General features: G+C 44.6%; 1 long non-coding RNA gene across 1 annotated transcript; it reads left to right on the top strand.

Moving 5' to 3' along the window:
• The first annotated feature begins 5,538 nt into the window (after positions 1–5,538).
• On the top strand, positions 5,539–10,744 carry LOC137300108 (uncharacterized). Its single transcript, XR_010958027.1, has 2 exons — positions 5,539–5,618; positions 10,394–10,744. It is a non-coding gene; the product is annotated as an uncharacterized lncRNA (long non-coding RNA).
• The last annotated feature ends 1,017 nt before the right edge of the window (positions 10,745–11,761 follow it).

Raw genomic sequence — 11,761 nt, 5'->3', positions numbered from 1 at the left:
CTGGAGAAAATAATGGGACTAAAACTGACAAATCCCCTGGACCTGATGGCCTACATCTGAGGGTTTTAAAAGAAGTGGCTGCAGTGATAGTGGATGTATTGGTTTTGATCTTCCAGAATTCCCTAGATTCTAGAACAGTCCCCGTGGATTGGAAGTTAGCAACTGTAACCCTGCTATTCAAGTAAGGAGGGAGAGAGAAAACAGGGAAATATAGGCCAATTAGTCTGACATCAGTAGTAGGGAAAATGCTGAATCTATTATGAAGGACGTGGTAATGGGGCAGTTAGAAAATCATAATATGATTAGGCAGAGTTAACACAGTGTTATGAAAGGAAATCGTGTTTGACAAATCTATTATAGTTTTTTGAGGGTGTAACTAGCAGAGTAGATAAGGGGGAACCAGTGGATGTAATATATTTGGATTTTCAAAAGGCATTTGATAAGGTGCCACATAAGAGGTGGTTGTACAAGATTAGGGCTCCTGGGATATTAGCATGGATTGAGGATTGGTTAATGGACAGAAAATAGAGAGTAGGAATAAACAGATCATTTTTGAGTTGGCAGGTTGTAACTAGTGGGGTGCCACAAGGATCAGTGCTTGGGCCTCAGCTGTTTACAATATATGTCAATGACTTAGATGAAGGGACCAAGTTTGGTATCCAAGTTTGACAACGATGCAAAGCCAGGTGGGAAAGTAAGCTGTGATTAGGACGCAAAGAGGCTGCAAAGGGATATAGACAGGTTAAGTGAGTGGGCGAGAAGGTGGCAGATGGAGTATAATGTGAGGAAATGTGAAATTATCCACCTTGGTAAGAAGAATAGAAAAGCAGAATATTTTTTAAAAGGTGAGAGACTAAGAAATGTTGGTATTTAGAGGGATTTGAGTGTCCTTGTACACGAGTCACAGAAAATTAACATGCAGGTACAGCAAGCAATTAGAAAGGCAAATGGTATGTTAGTCTTTATTGCAAGGGTGTTGGAATATAAGAGTAAGGACGTCTTGCTGCAATTATATAGGGCTCTGGTGAGACCACACTTGGAGTATTGTGTACAGTTTTGGTCTCCTTTCCTAAGGGAGGATATAATTGCCTTAGACGAGGTGCAACTAAGAGTTTCACTGGAATGATTCCTGGGATGAAGGTTGTCCTATGAGGAGAGATTGAGTAGAATGGCCCTATATTCTCTGAGAGGTGATCTCATTGAAAAGTATAAAATTCTTAGAGGGCTTAACATGGTAGATGCGGAGAGGCTGTTTCCCCTGGCTGGAAAGTCTAGAACTAGGGGGCATAGTCTCAAAATAAGAGGACTGAGATGAGGAAAAATTTCTTCACTCAGAGGGTTGTAAATCTTCTGAATACTCTACCCCAGAGGGCTGTGAATGCTCAGTCGTTGAGTACATTCAAGACTGAGATCAATAGATTTTTGGAGACTAAGGGAATCAAGGGCTATGGGGATAGGGCAGGAAAGTGGAGTTGAGGTAGAAGATCAGCCATGATCTTATTGAATGGTGGAGTGGGCTCGAAGGGCCATATGGCCTACTTCTGCTCCTATTTCTTATGTTATTTGTGGACTTAAGGTGTGAACAGAGTTGGGGGTCATTGATGATCCCCTCCACAATTGAATATGAAGATCTTGCAACAGGGGATTTCCATTTACATTTGCTGAAAATCTCTTCGATCTTCGTGAAGCTCTGAGTAATCTGCATACATTTTCTGTCCTCAGTTTTAATTTGTGTCAGGTTGAGAACTGATACAACAGGAAGTAACCTTTGAACCTGGCCATTATTAATTATAGCTGAGCTGTCTTTAGGCCATGGCAGAGAGAATTGCTGGCTAGATTGATGTACTGAAGTGAATCTTATCCCCGTTGCCTGGCTGCATAAATGGCCTAGAGGTTGCACATACCACTGACATTTGCAGATCTGTTTTGCTAGAAAGCTGTGTAGCGGCATCTCATGCCTTAGCAACACTGGGTTTCACAGTGAGGACTTGCAGGCTGCGGGTGATTTCTTGATCTGGCCCGGCCTGGCGTATGTGATGGAATAGATTAAGAGCTGAGTCAATCGGCAGACTCCATGAGTCATCGCAACTCACAAACGCATCGATGCAATTGACGAGTATTACGTTTTAATGGCAGCTGCAAACAGGTTGATAGTGGTGCATTAGTCACCCAGTCAGAGATGGACTCACTGTCATTGCAAATGCAGAGCAAGGGACTCAGCTCTTCACACTTAAGAGTGCAACTTCACCAGAAGCGTTAGAACTTGTGGCTAACGAGTCCTGACGTATGCAATAAACTGGAAAGTTAAACACAAACCTATCTACAGAGGCTTGAATTACATCTTATTCATTTTTCCTACAATGTTTGAGATCGAGTATAAATTTCAGTTAATGGCTTATTCAGCATGACTCAGGAGACCAAGTTGTATCGAGCTGGACCTTCACTGTGTACGAGTTACCCTGGTTTATTTTCATTTTTTTTCCCTCTCATCAGTTCCCTCCTGTCCAGAAAAGGTGGGACTCCTTGGTGGGGGACAGCAGCACTGGTGTTCATCGTCCCCTCACCCGAGGGGTCACTATTTGCAGATAATTTGACTTTTTGACTGTGGGACATCACAGCTTACCACAATCCTATCCTCGCCTGACATTCACACACACATTGGGAACCCTGCTTTTTTTTAACTCCTCCCTAATTGAAAGGCTCTGAGACCAATTGTTGCACCCCTACTACTGTCCCAGCTCCAATCTGCTAACTACTCACAGACCACCCTGATCTGTATCCCTGACTTACTCACTGGATAAGTCCCAGTAAAGGTCCATTTTTGCAAGTTGTGAAGGTGCACAATAGAGACATATTTTTTGTTTAAACTTAACATTGCCGTCAGCTGTCTAGGCCCTAAGATCTGGAAATCCCTCCCTAAACTTCTCTGCCTCTCTCTCCTCCTTTAAGACGTACCTTAAAATCTACCTCTTTGACCAGGCTTTTGGTTATCTGTCCTAATATCTCCTTATGTGGCTCGGTGTCAAATTTTGTTTGATAACGTTCCTGTAAAGCGTCTTGAGACATTTTACTATGTTAAAGGCACTATATAAATGCAAGTTGTGGTTGTTATTTCACTGACAGTAATACTCGTAATTTCTATAACCAATAGGTGCTGGAACTAGAATCTCTGGATCCTAGTGGACCCCTGAGCTCATCTGATGATTTCTGATTTTTTTTCTGTATCTGTTGTCTTACTAGCCCATTATTTCTGTTGCTGTATTTTTACAATGACGGAGCTTGTTTTCCTTTGGGTAGCTGATACTGTCAATCGGAAGTTAGCACAGAGGGTCCCCCCGGAGTGTTGTTAGTTGCAGGGGTCTTCTTGCACAGAAGAGCTTGAAAACCTCACGAAGAAACCCTCCACAATTGCTTTTTATTTAAAAACAAAACCAGAAAATACTGGAAAAGCACGGCAGGTTTGTTTACATTTTGTAAGGAGAAAAGATCGATTTATGTTTCGGGTATAACACTCTCCCGAAGAAAATTTAACCAGCGTTTTCTCTTTCCTCCTTCTCTGTCATTCTTTAAAAACATTCTCAAAACCCACCTTCAAGATCCTCCCCTAAGCTCTCTCTGTTCCCCTTATTATTCCTGGTAAAGTGTCTTGGGACGTCTTGTATGTTTACGATATAAAATGGAAGTAGTTTTGTTACAGTTGGGCCTGCTGTGTATTTCTAAATATAATGTTTTTGTTTTGAATTTCCAGCATCTGAAGTTTTTTTCTTTCGATTTGATATTTTTATTAAACCCCACAGCAAACTGGCTAAGGTTGACCAGTATTTCTGAAAACTCTGACCAGTGCATTTGGTCAGGTTTCTATATATCCTTTTATAATTTTTGGTTGCTCAACAAAGGCAACCTAAACATCACTCCAACAACACTCAAGAAGCTCGACACCATCCAGGACAAAGCAGCCCGCTTGATTGACACCCCATCCACCACCCTAAACATTCACTCCCTTCACCACCGGCGCACAGAGGCTGCAGTGTGGACCATCCACAGGATGCACTTCAGCAACTCGCCAAGGCTTCTTCGACAGCACCTCCGAAACCCACGACCTCCACCACCTAGAAGGACAAGAGCAGCAGGCACATGGGAACAACACCACCTGCACGTTCCCCTCCAAGTCACACACCATCCCGACTTGGAAATATATCGCCGTTCCTTCATCGTCGCTGGGTCAAAATCCTGGAACTCCCTTCCTAACAGCACTGTGGGAGAACCTTCACCACACGGACTGCAGCGGTTCAAGAAGGCGGCTCACCACCACCTTCTCAAGGGCAATTAGGGATGGGCAATAAATGCTGGCCTTGCCAGCGACACCCACATCCCATGAACGAATGAAAAAAAAGGGCAAAGCTAAAGTGAAAGCTCATCTCTGTCAGGGGCTCATCCACACTCTGCTAAATCGAGGTCAGTGCTCAGCTTGTCCACAATGTACTTCATCCTAATGTTATTCTCCATCAACATCCATGTATGTATCTATTGCATGCACTTGCAAGGAAGATTAAAGCTCAAAGGAAGGTAGGAAAGGGGAAATGGGTAGGGTGGTGTAGTGGTTATGTTACTGGACTAGTAAACCAGAGGCCAGGATTAATAATCTAGAGAATTTGAGTTTGAATCCCATCATGGTAGTTTGAGAATTTGAATTCATTTTTGTTTAAAAATCTGGAATCAGTAAAAGTGATTGTCATAAAACCCAATTAGTTCACTAATGTAGGAAATTTGGCAGTCAATTTGCACACAGCAAGCTCCCACAAACAGCAATGAAATAAATGACCAGCTCATGTTGTTTGAGGGATAAATATTGACCAGGACACCAGGAAGAACTCCCCAGCTCTTCTTTGAATAATGCCATGGGATCTTTTATGTTCACCTGAGAGGGCTGATGGAGCCTCAGTTTAATGTCTCATCCAAATATGGCACCTCTGACAGTGCAACACTCCTATAGTACCGCACCAGAGTGTTAGGTCTGTGGAGTGGGACTTGAACCCACCGACCTTGTGACTTGGAGGCGAGAGTGCGACCCACTGAGCCAAGGCTAACACCTAATTTGGTAGACAACAATTTTTTTTTATTCGTTCATGGGATGTGGGCATCGCTGGCGAGGCCGGCATTTATTGCCCATCCCTAATTGCCCTTGAGAAGGTGGTGGTGAGCCGCCTTCTTGAACCTCTGTTGTCCGTGTGGTGAAGGTTCTCCCACAGTGCTGTTAGGAAGGGAGTTCCAGGATTTTGACCCAGTGACAATGAAGGAACGGCGATATATTTCCAAGTCGGGATGGTGTGTGACTTTGAGGGGAACGTGCAGGTAGTGTTGTTCCCATGTGCCTGCTGCTCTTGTCCTTCTAGGTGGTAGAGGTCGTGGGTTTGGGAGGTGCTGTCGAAGAAGCCAAGGAGAAGGGAAAACATGAAGCATGAAACTGAGAGTAAGAAATGGAAGGGTCAATAGGGATTCATCTAATTGTTTCCTTCTCCCTTTTCACTCCAGGGCAAATTTTAGGAATCTGTTCAAAGGTTACCCAAAAGGAGCCTTGAGGAGAGGAGAACATGAGGAGGGGGGTTGCGAAAGTAAAGGTGTGATATAAATCTTTTACATTTTAAACACTTGAATTAAACATCTAGAATTAAACCTCCAGAAACAACTAGATTGTTTGAAGGGGAAGTGATTTTTTTTTCCCTCTCGCACAAAGTCAGGAAACTCACTTACATTTGAATACAGCGTCTAGCAGCAGCAAATCAAATACACAAAAGTGGCAGATGAGGAGAACCTCCACTGTGATCTCCATATTCAGAGCTTGTCGTTTTGTCCCTTAAGTTCACGTCGACTTACTTTGCCATTAGTCCCTCATTTTGTGAAGCTGCTCCTTTAAAGCAGTTTAAATGTTGGGTTTAGTCAGGTGCTCGTGCTGCCAGCTCCCAATGGGGGGGGGTTCTCGTGTAACCAAAGCGATACCAGAGTAACCCAGCTGGGCTCGTTAAAAATCTCCCTGGCGGCCGGGCTCGGCCATTGTGGCAAGTTTACTCTGCGTCCGTTGCCAGCTGCACAAGACGACGACGATGACGACAACAACAACAACTTGCATTTATACAATGCCTTTAATGTAGTAAAACATCCCAAGGCACTTCACAGGAGCGTAATCAGACAAAATTTGACACTAAGCCACATAAGGAGCTATTAGGACAGGTGACCAAAAGTTTGGTCAAAGAGGTGGGTCTTAAAGGAGGAGCAAGAGGTAGCGAGGGCCTAGGTAGCTGAGAGCCGAGATACAATCTGTTGTAATTACAGTGCCACTTCTAGAGAAGCACTTATGTGGTACCCTGGGGCTCTTGGTGCTTTGGAGTCCATCTTGTATTTGGGCAATTTTACATTATAAAACTGTCTTTATATTTTAACTTGGATTCTGGGACCCTGGTGTCCAGGAGTTGGCTCTGGGTGTTTATGCTGTTCAATCCCTTTTCTGTAGCCTTGCAGCAGACCACATAGTCCCAATTTTAGTTGCCCCCACTTCCCCGGAAATTTTGGTTTAGCAAGAATTAAGTTTCCCTTTTCCTTCCACTCCAAAACCTGTGATTGCCCTGATGTTCCCCTGCCCTCCCCAGCTCTCTGATCATGTTTGTGCCTCTGCGGTTACCTTGCTGGCATTGAGTTTTTACCAGCTCAGGCACTCCCAAGTTGGCATTCCAATGGAACTGCTTGCCATTCCTGTAGCCAATGTCAGCTGTGTGGCTTCCTGCAGAGAGGGAAGGCCTGAAATGAGTGAAAAGATTAAAACTACAAATGGCTCAGTGAGTTTATCCATCACGTAAATGAATCACACAGGCCGGGAGATTTGAGATTTGTTCCCCGATCTATGCCGAGGTGGGGGAGTCCAGGAGAAGGGGGCGTAACCTTAAAATTAGAGCTAGGCCGTTCAGGGGTGAAGTCAGGAAGCACTTCTTCACACAAAGGGGTTGTGGAGATCTGGAACTCTTTCCCCCAAAAAAACTGTCGAGGCTGGGGGGTCAATTGAAAATTTCAAAACAGAGATTGATAGGTTTTTGTTAGGCAAGGGAATCAAGACTATGATGCCAGCATATCCTGGTATTCTGATGCAGGATGTATCCACAAATGACCCAACATTGATGAGAAAAGCTCTTTCCAAACCCACGAGCTCACAAAATTCGAACAAGAAATATAAGTACAAATAGGACCGAGTTGCCTGGGGCTTTGACAGCCAGATTGCCAGGACTTGGAAACCAATATGGGGGTCCATGAACCTTGATATTGATCATCCCAAAAGTAAGTTGTTTTTGCTGTTGGTACCAGAGAATGGCTGGTGTTTGTGAATTTGCATCTCCGTTTGAGTCAGCCTCCATGGAGGAGAAAATTGGACAAAATATGGGATTATGTATTAAAAGAATAATTCGAAATGCCGTCCGGTGTTATGGTAAAAGCGCAGAAGAAAACCTGGCTTTACTTTTGTTTTAATTGATCCATAAAGATGACACTTACTTTCATAAGGGAATTGGATGTATACTCGAAAAGGAAAAATTTGCAGGGCTATAGGGTAGGAGCAGGGGAGGGGGCTAATTTGATAGCTCTTTCAAAGAGCCGACACAGGCACGATGGGCCAAATGGCCTCCTTGGTGTGCTGTATGATTCTATGACGCTGGGTTGTCCCAGTGTCATCAACAGAGAAAGAAATTTGCATGTGCCCCTTTGTTTTAAGGAGGCACAACTAACAAAAGAATTGAAACATAAAGTCCGATGTCGACAGGGCCAAAAGGGAAAGTTATAAAGCTAAATCACAATGTTATTACCAGTGTCTATCAGATGCTCTGTTCCCTGTGGTGCCCACCGATCACGGAAGGCCTCGAGCGTACCGGTGAACACCGTGTGCTCCCTCTCCAGAGCTGGGTTGCAAGGGTGGGGCCTAAGCTGTGCTACGAGTGCGATACAGCTTTAAGAGTCACAAATGAAGCCACCTTCGGTCTGCACCCACCCCTGCCAAAAATTACCTCAGCTTTATATATTATTTTTTTTTTTAAATGCAAGTAACTGAGAGGTGGCTTTTCTTTTTTAAAAAAGTAAATTATTCGGGAAAGGGGGAGGGAAGAGGAGTGAGACGCTTTGCAGCTGGTTCGCTGTTACTTCTGAAAATGAGCCAAGAGAGGATGTGTAAAGGAATCTGCCTCCCATCCCATCTGGCCTCCCCTATCATGTGTTAAATGTGCGATCCTGCCTCGTCCCCTGCAGTCGAACAGTCTGCACTGTCAAGGCATTTCAGATGTGGCGCGATAACCCTATCCTCGCCAGCTGCTCCCCTCAGCCTCTCTGCCAAGCAACAGAATGGAATTATTACCGTCTAAATATAAACCAGGAAGACGCAGATTACTAGGCTCTTGCGTTGGGGCATATTTTCGCTGTGTTCCCGCGGGCCCAGCTCACATGACACAGGGTGAGAATACCACAAGTTATTAATTATCAGTCTTAGCGGGTGGTCTCGTGCCCTGACAGTCTTTTTAGCAACAAAAAAAAGTACGGGTTTTTACCTCTATACACACACACACACACACACACACACACAGATAAAATGGAGTCAGTTAATTGCCAGTGAATGGACATTTGACACACTGCTCATTCCCAAACTGCATTTCAAGCTCATTAAAACCTTTAACACGAATTGTTCCCCTCGAGCGATTTTTCTTTTTCCCAAGTTTCACCCCTCGTCTCCTGAAGGTGCTGAATCTTGCCTGATGCAGCTCCTCTGAAGCCTCTGCACGTGAGAGCCTAGACGGTGAGTGTCGGCAAGCTATTTAGTCGTAGGGGGCATCATAGCTGACTGAGGTACAGTGCTTGCCCCACATCTACAGCCATGCCTTTTCCACAGGGGGTTACTGGACAGCCATGAGGGCAAGAATGCAAGGAGATTTCTTTTGTCCATCCCTAAACCAGGGGTGCTGAAGCCAGTTATTGCACCCTTAGAGAAATAAGGTGAATAGCATAGGTATTTAAGGGGAAGCTACATAAAACAAATGAGGGAGAAAGGTATAGAAGGATATACTGATAGGGCTAGATGAAGAGGAGTGGGAGGAGGCTCGTGTGGAACATAAACACTAGCATAGACCAGTTGGGCCGAATGGCCTGTTTCAGTTCTGTACATTCTATGTAATTCTATGTAGAGTAGCCCTGGTTGACTGCTGCCAACTCAACAACAACAACTTACATTTATATAGTGCTTTTAAAATAGTAATAAGTCCCACAGTGCTTCACAGGAGCGTAAATCAGACAAAAATTGACACCGAGCCAAAGATGAAGACATTAGGACAGGTGACCAAAATTTTGGTTAAAGAGGTAGGTTTTAAGGGGTGTCTTAAAGGAGGAGAGAGAGGCGGAGAGGTTTATGAAAGGAATTCAAGAGCGTTGGGCCTAGACAGCTGAAGGCACGGCCGCCAATGCTGGGGCGAAGGGAGTGGAGGAACTTCGAAGGAACACAAACCAGGCATCAATCCTGAGGCCATCCTGCCCGATTCCCACTGCACTCTTGCTCTGTAAAAGTGCCTCTAGGAGCTGTCATGAACGAAATTGAGAAAACGACTGGAAGCAGGTTGCGGAACAGAATGCAGTCCGAAGAAACTCGGGGGAGAAACAGAATCGAATTAAGAATTCTTGGGGCTCTGGGTACCAAGAACATTCGTTCCCCCAGCACCCCCCCCCCCGCCAATGCCTTAAGAACTATCCCAACAGAGAATGCTGGGCAGCTGCTCTGGTGCTGGGACCTACAGGCATTGATGGGTGGCTTCTTGTTCCAATTGGATCGGGGACGGGCAGGCTGAGCTCCTCGGATTGTAACAGGCAGGATGCCCATTGGACACAGCTCGCTGCCCCTGGCAGGCGCCCCATATTTGATTGGGTTACCTGGGCCTGAGTTAAAGGGGGAGTTGGTTGTGGAAAAGCAGATATTGCATTCAGCTTGTTGACAATGCATTTAGCAATGAATTGTATGCAATTAGCATTCTCAAGGTCCGCCCGGTGGGGAAAGGCAACCGTTTGGAGCCTTCCCACCATTGTATACCGAGGGGCTGCAATCAGGGGAAAAAAAAACCCTCGGGCATAATGTAAAATTCAAATTGATGTAATGTAATGAAACTGTAATCAATAATCTGTATTGACTGTAATGCAACGAGGCACCCCAGAGTGTCATGAACTGTAATTATGTACAATGTGTTCATTGAACTGTACTTGACGTAACCTGCAAATTGGTATAATCTGTATTGTGTATGTTTGGAATGTGATATGACGACTGTATTGTATGTATTGCTGCAAATTTTATGAATAAAGTATATTTTTTGAAAAAAAAATTCTCAAGGTCCGCCTGAAACCTGCTGGTCTTCCAGCTGAAGGAGCTGTCCACGGCCGAGTGTTGCCGACTGGCACACTCCAAGGTCAAGGAGTACGTGCTGCGAGAAGAACTGAAGAGAGGGGCGACCCTACGCAAAGGGCCGATGGGCAAAGGCCACCGTGTAAGGAATTATACACACACCTTGTATTATATACCATAAGTCATAAGAAAGACTGTGTTTGACTGGTAATATTGAGTTCACTTTGTGTACGATCTGTAATGTATTGGTTTAAATTGTACTGGTTTGGAATTGTTACATTGAACTGTGTGTATCTTTTAAATTCTATGAAATAAAGTATATTTTGAAATTTAAAAAAATTCTCAAGCTCAATACCATTAATGGTGATTCTTGGAGTTTTACCTTCAGGAAGATGTCTGGGTGAACCAGATAAAACAGGTTTGGTTTGACTTGTGTTTGGAACAAGCTAACTGTCCTTTACGCGCTGACAAGAGTTTCATCCTGTCTGCAATTAACACTCAATCAACTGTCTCAGAAGATAGTGAGCTTGCATCAACAAAGGACTTGATACAATCCATGGGGTGCCATTACAGTAACAAAAGAATAGTAATTTGAAGATCTAACCAGCTTTCCATGGCTTCTACACCAGGTGTACAGACATGATTTTGGGAAGAGTCAGAGACTTTGAAGGGTCCTTCGGGTTTACCGTCTCATTTCTGAGCTTTTTCCTTGCCCTTCCCTTACTTTGTTTAATTGTAAACAATTTTCCAACAAACGTTCACCTGAGGAAGGAGGAAGCCTCCGAAAGCTTGTGAATTTAAAATAAAATTGCTGGACTATAACTTGGTGTTGTAAAATTGTTTACAATTGTCAACCCCAGTCCATCACCGGCATCTCCACATCATGGCTACTTTGTTTAAGCCCACATTCAACAACAACAGCAACTTGCTTTTAGGTAGCATCTTTAACGTAAAACATGTCCCAAGGCGCTTCACAGATCGGCAGAATGAAAATCCATCTGTTGTGACTGAATTGATTTCGAAAAGCTTTACTTTCAAAGCTCCCCCCGCCTGCTCCCTTCCTCTCCTCAAAGCATTGACTCCCTCGCTGTGGTTCGCTTCCGTGGGCACCAGTATGATGCCCAAGTGGCCAGTCTCCACATGTGAGCCTTGACAGCGAGTGCCAGCAGGTTAATTGACCAAAGGGGCATCGCAGCATAGCCTGATCCTGTCCACACTTGCACTGCCAGCAGGGATCATTGGATGATAGAGATCAGGAGAGGGAACCCGAGCCCATTCCCTGCAACCCCCACACCCCCCAGCCAGGTGATCAGGCCATTTGTAGCACCCCTACTGCCCCACCAGCTGAGATCAGCT

Source organism: Heptranchias perlo, chromosome 30 (assembly GCF_035084215.1).
Source record: "Heptranchias perlo isolate sHepPer1 chromosome 30, sHepPer1.hap1, whole genome shotgun sequence".
Taxonomy (NCBI): Eukaryota; Metazoa; Chordata; class Chondrichthyes; order Hexanchiformes; family Hexanchidae; genus Heptranchias; species Heptranchias perlo.
This window is presented reverse-complemented; position numbering and strand designations above follow the sequence as displayed.